Source organism: Corvus kubaryi, unplaced genomic scaffold (assembly GCF_017639235.1).
Source record: "Corvus kubaryi isolate FWS band 111438036 unplaced genomic scaffold, C.kubaryi_AGA036_p1.0 64866, whole genome shotgun sequence".
Taxonomy (NCBI): Eukaryota; Metazoa; Chordata; class Aves; order Passeriformes; family Corvidae; genus Corvus; species Corvus kubaryi.
In genome coordinates, this window is record NW_024581570.1 from 154,952 (window position 1) to 160,951 (window position 6,000).

Genomic DNA, 6,000 nt, shown 5'->3' on the forward strand with positions numbered 1-6,000 from the left:
AGAAGGGGGGCGGTTCGCACAATAAACACCGGCGGCTACAGCAGCGCGACATTGGGGGGAGTCTCCCCCCAAGCCGCCCGGGGGACCCGCCCAAGCCGGGAGGCCGCGGGGTGCCGCAGCCGCTGGCTCCGGCTCCATTTTAGCGCTGCCTCGTCCCACCTTCCCTCTCCCTCCCCTTCCTCCTCCCCCCCGGGCCCCACTCACCGCCCCAAATATCCGCGGCCGCCGCCGCCGCCGGCCCCCGATACCCACCTGTGGTGGTGGCGGGGAGCCGGGGGTGCCTGCGGAGCCGGGTGCGGACGGGCAATGGGCGCGGGGCGCGGCGGATGGCGGCGGATTGCGCGGGGCGGCGGCAGCGGCTGCGGCCGATCCGGGCACTCGCTGCCTCCTCCTCCTCCTCCCGCTGGCGGCCCGGCCCCGCCGCACAGCGCCCCCTGCAGGGCCCCGCCGGCACCGCGGGGGCGGCGCTGAGGGGGAGCTCCCTCAGGGGGACAAGGAGCTGCTGGAGAGGGTCCTGCGGAAGGGCACGGAGACGATTTGGGGGCTGGAGCATCTCTCGTATGAGGAGACATTGCGGGAGCTGGGCCGGTTTAGTCTGAAGAAGAGGAGGCTGAGAGGGGATCTCATCAATCCACGTAAGTATCTCCACGGCATGTCCGAGGATGGTGCCAGACTCTCTTCAGCGGTGCAATGAGGAGCAATGGCCATAAACTAAAACACGAGAAGTTTCCCCTCAACATGAGGAAGAACTTCTTTAGGTTGAAGGTGGCAGAGCTCTGGAACAGGTGCCCGGGGAGGGCGTGGAGTCCCCCTCTCTGGAGACATTCCAAACCCACCTGGGCACATTCCTGTGTCACCTGCTCCAGGTGACCCTGCCTTGATCTCCAGAGGTCCCTTCCAACCCCAACTAATCTGTGATTCTGTGAGCTTCTCTCAGAGGGACACAGAGCTTCTGGAGTGGGTCCAGGGGAAGGGCATCGAGGAGGATTGGGTGACTGGAGCATCTCTCTTATGAGGCAAGGGTCATCACTGCTACAACCATCCCAGCTCAAACCTCCTGTGGCAGGGACAATGTCTCCAAGGGGATACCAGAAGTTTTTCCCTCACATTTTTATGACCCCAGAGCCGTGGGGCAATGACGGGGACATGGGGCGATGACAGGCCCACGAGGGTTCCTGTCCAGCCTGAGAGGGACCAGAAAACACCACTGAAGGCTGCCTGCTGTTCCCCCCTGGTTTCATGGGCAGCAGGTTCAAAGGCAACCTGGAGGAGCTGCCCCTTGGAAGGACTTCAGTCCAGAAATATCTTTTAATTTGGTCTGTCATTAAGGATGATGGAAATGAATGCAGTAGAGCAAGGCAGTCACTCCTCTCCCACAACACTCTACAGAGCCATAAAATTCCAGTAGCCTCACTGGCAAACACAGTCCCTGCTTCAGATGAAAAGAGCTTCAGGTCGACACAACCCGAGCAGCAGCACTGGCAAGAAATTGGCACTAAAGATAGTGTTGTAAAAGTTACTGCAAATTGCAGTTCCTCTGCCCAGTGGATCTTTTATAGCTTTGGAGATGTGGTCTCCTTGCACCCAAGGACAGAGCAGCCTCTCTTTAATTCTCCTTCCCTGTCCTGTAATACACAGAGGTGTCTGTCAGTGTGACATTTGGTGACAAAAGGCCAGACTGCAAGTACACGTGCATTTATTTCTTAGGGACTGTTCAGCAGTTCAGAAAAATGGTGCACGCATATATTTATGTATATTTGTATATATTGGACAAGCACCTGGGCAATTGCTGGTCTCATGCAAATGCACTCTTTAGCTTATTCACGGGTCACCAGTCATACGCTGTCACCCCACATGCCCTTGCCCATGAAGGGAAGGTGGCTTTAGAGGAATTTTGCAGCACATTTCCCCAGTGCAGGCAACGTCTCAGGAGGAACAATTCCCACCTCTCTCCACGTTACAGGAACAGCGTAAGGCCGGGCACCCGGATCACTACTCATGAGAGATATGTCTGATCTCAAACAGTCATCAAGAGTAATGCAGAGGGAAGAAATGCATGAACAGCTTTCTGGGCCATATGGGATGTTCCTACAGTTGATCTGCGCTGCTACTGAAGTTGCCAGGCACTGAGCTACCAAGAGATGCACCAGCACTGCTGAAAACCATCATCTGGTTGTCAGATGTCCTTTTCTGCATATCAAAGTATTCACTCCTGCCCCTTTGGTGTCTCATCTCATCTCATCTTTCTAGAAGTGTTTTGCCTGTCCAGAGACAGTAGGACAATGCTCTCCACTTCTCCCCTTACAGGAGCTCACCCTCCTTCCCGACATTCCCAACTCCTGCTCTCACCAACTCTCTGGCAGCTGGGGCATTAGTCTAGTCCACTTAATTCTTTCTTTCTCCATTGGTCAGACAAGTACACACACATACAAATAGCTCTTCTAACCTGCTTTCTGCCCATACAAACCTCACTGTCCTCCACGGGAGCAGCTACAGGTGCACAGTCACAAGAAGCCACCCAAAGGCATTGACATTTCCCTTCAGGAGATCAGGAATGTGGGGTCCCCTCACTTTCAGTGACTCATTCAGACACCTACAACCCTCACCATCAGCAGGTGACACACAGGTTTGTCCAGGTCAGCACTATCCACACCTGCTGCTGTAATAAGCAGTTCTCCGAAGGTCTCCTGTGCATTTCCAAGGCAACGATCCAATGCCAAGGGAAGAGATGCACCAATTAAAGAAAAAATTAATGCAAACAGTTGTGGTGATCAAAAGGCCAAAGTAAACAAATGGAAGACAAATGAATTGTACATTCATTACCAGGTGTGTACACTGCAGTGCCCACGAGCTCCTGACTTTTCCACCTGTGCCCAGCAGTGTGCCAGCGCCAGCTCTGGAATTCTGCAAGTCTGGCTCAGGACTGCATTAGGACTGGATTTTCTACCACCTCACTGTTCAAAGTTGGGCACAATCTGGATAGTCAGAGGACACAGCTTGTCTCTACCACCACAGGGAAGAGTGTGGCTCCTCTACATCCTCGTCAACTACGTGTGGTCTATGGGGACACCATCAGACCTTGGTATAAGGTGAGGAATTTCTTCTGGTGCTCTTCAAAAGACCTGCACCACCTCTCACCAGCCTGTGTATAAACCAAAACAACTGGTGTAAAGTGAGAACTGGTAGGATTAGACCCACAACAGACTGTGAGGGAGGAGTGTCAACAATGAGAAGAGGTTTGGGCAGAGACTGAAGAACAGGTTTCATCTGGATGAAGTTCAGTGCACAGCTCTATGCAGGGTCTATTCTGGAAAAACAGCTCACCCACTCTGATTTTTCACCTGTTCCAGAGACCTTACCAAATTATCCCCTGGACAAGAGAGTCAAACTCAGGAATGTTCTGCTTCCTCCTTGCAGGACTAATTACAAGTGAGAGCAGAAATCCTGCTGTGTGCTTCATCCTTCCACTAGTGAGAAATCCTGCCAAATATAAAACACCCATTACAGAGGACTTACAGCCCTAGTATAGCACATGCACCTACAGAAATGTCTTCTGGTATAAGGCCTCCTAGAAATAACAGAATTTCTATTATATTCTACAGCTTCTACAAAAATTTGCTCTGAATCCATCAATCTGCCCCTGCCTTGCACCAAGCAAGGTGATTTACAGGCTCAGTGCTCCTGTGCCATTTTGCTATCACTTTGTTCAGCTGTAAATGGCAGCCTGCACCACAGGACAGGGCCTTACTGCCCTCGCAATCATTCACAAAGCTCCACAACACACTTGGAAAAAGCAAAGTGATCCTTCTCTGTTCCCCATCCAGAGGCCATTTGGCACCACAAAGTACACATTTACCTTAGTGGGTCAGGTCACAGTCCTTCCAGTTTTCCCTCTGTCTCAGAGCAGCCAACATCAGCTGCTGCAGGAGAAACACGCAATGGTCAGTTGTGGAATAACCTGTCCACGGGAGAATATGCTTTATAATTCCATGAAGTAGGAGCTGTTTATGCCCTGAAGCATGAAAATGATTTCAAATTCAGTTGTGTCTAAATCAAGAATGCCTCATGCCTGCACTGACTTCATTAGCTCATCTGAGACAGCTACAGGGAAATTCAAGCCTGCAACTAAGTGAGCAGGGCCTTAGGACCCAAAACCCAGTCAGCAAGAACATCAACAGAGTTGAGCTGTCATATTTGAGAGGTGGGAGAGAAGACATGAGTAGCTCTGGCAGCTCTCTGAAATCCCACGTATTAGGCTCTGTTATCCAAATATAAGGAAATGTTTTGAAAGCCAGACCTCAAGTAGAACAAAGGGACATTGGGTTTCAAATAGAAAAGATTTTTTCCCTTCTTATTTAAGACCTAATATCAATAGAGAAGCTTTTTAAAAAGTATGAAGAGGTATTTTGATGAGAGAGGAAGCTGGAGTCTCTCGCCAGTCTAAACTGAAATAGAGTATGAAATACTGGGAATGCGGAAAAAGTATGAAAACCCAGGAATCTTGGCCTTTACTCCAAACTGGGTTAATTGTGATAATTGTGTTATTTACTGCTTCTTCTAGCTGCCAGATCAGGTAGAGGCTGCTGGTTTTTACTCCTTTGCAGTCCATGGGAGTTGCAGGCTCTGTATGAAAACAATATGCCATGGAACTGTTTGTTTGCCAGGCTATTGTTTGTCCTTTAAAAGGCTGCAGACCCACTCCATTCTTCATGAGAAAATGCTGGCTGCCTGAAGGACAAACCAAAATGACTATTTAAGGCACTAAAAATGGAAATCATTTAGAACAGAGCTGATTAAAAGGAAGAAACTATTCTTCCAAGGAGAAGTGAATTGCTTTCAGCTGGCCCGAGCACTGAGCTTTGCTTGCAACAAAAACCAAATACCAGTTGCCTGATAGTGCAAGTATTTTGGAGGCACTTCATCGGCCATGACTTCAGTTTTTCCTTATGCATAACTGCAAAACAAGTCTACTGCTTCTGCTCATCCTGGCTCCGTGATTTTTCTGCCTGTGCTGTTCAGAAGACACCAAGGCTGTTCTTTAGGCAGCTTTTAAAGCCCAGCCTTTCTTGCTACGTCCACTTGGAAGCCCTCACCTTGGTTGCTTAAATAGCAAGAGGTTCAAGAAAAAAAAAAAATCAAGAAACATCGCACACCTTTCTTACAATGTGACAGCTTGTGTTCTTCAAAAGACTCCAAAGATGGTTGGTGACATGCTGAGTTTTCAGCACATTCAGAAAAGAGGGGAAAACAGGGAGATGGAGGTGCAACTACTAAAGTTTTGTCAAGCAAAGACCTGGGTGTTTTTTCAATACAACACTCACTTCCAAAATACACAGGAAAACACTTACAGAAGCACCTGGGGTTTTTTTCAGTTAACACATCTGTTTACTCTATCAAAGCCCCCTTCTTCAAAGAGGTTGGAAAAAAAATCCAAGACAAATAAGGGGATCCAGTTATTTAACATAGGGTCCTGAAAGCTGTATCTCAAAACACAAGGAATATTTCTGAGAAAGTCAAAACATTCCTGTGTTAGATCAACCTCTTATGACAATTCATAACATAAATATATCAAACTTCTTTCACTCTAAATCTAAAGATCAGTCCAAATTTAAACTAACAAATAATTTTGTTTGCTACCTTGAAACCCTCATAATGACCATAGCTGTGGCCAGGATGTGAGTTCACGGACACATTTGGGGTCATGGTTCCAACCTTCCATCACAGCAATCTGATTCCTCCCCTCCATGTGTAGCGAGACATCTGCTGTTTCACAGTTCAAAAATATCTTGCTTCACCCGGACAAAGGGAACTATCAGCTGCTTCTGAATACGCTGAAGCTGATGAAAATGGGTGGATTTTGGTAGAGCTTTATCCCCTGCTGTAAACAAGCCAGCTCTTGCTGTCCCTGCCGAGCGTGGCTCTGATCACTGACGGGATGATCACAGCCCGGCCAGCGTGTGAATCCTGCACACGTGCAGAGACAGAAATGGAAACTGCAAT

At 48.9% G+C, this 6,000-nt stretch overlaps 1 protein-coding gene across 10 annotated transcripts in view; it reads right to left on the minus strand.

Annotated features, from left to right (window-relative positions):
* The window catches only part of LOC121672704 (protein PRRC2B-like), a 46,889-nt gene extending 46,541 nt beyond the window's left edge, over positions 1-348 (minus strand). For 8 of the 10 annotated variants that reach the window (XM_042045477.1, XM_042045480.1, XM_042045481.1 and 5 more), the window contains exon 1: positions 205-342. The gene's annotated coding sequence lies outside the window, so the exon portion shown is untranslated. Of the gene's footprint in view, positions 1-204 lie in introns of all 10 variants that reach the window. The other 2 variants (XM_042045476.1, XM_042045478.1) reach the window with 2 other exon arrangements.
* Positions 349-6,000: the final 5,652 nt, after the last annotated feature.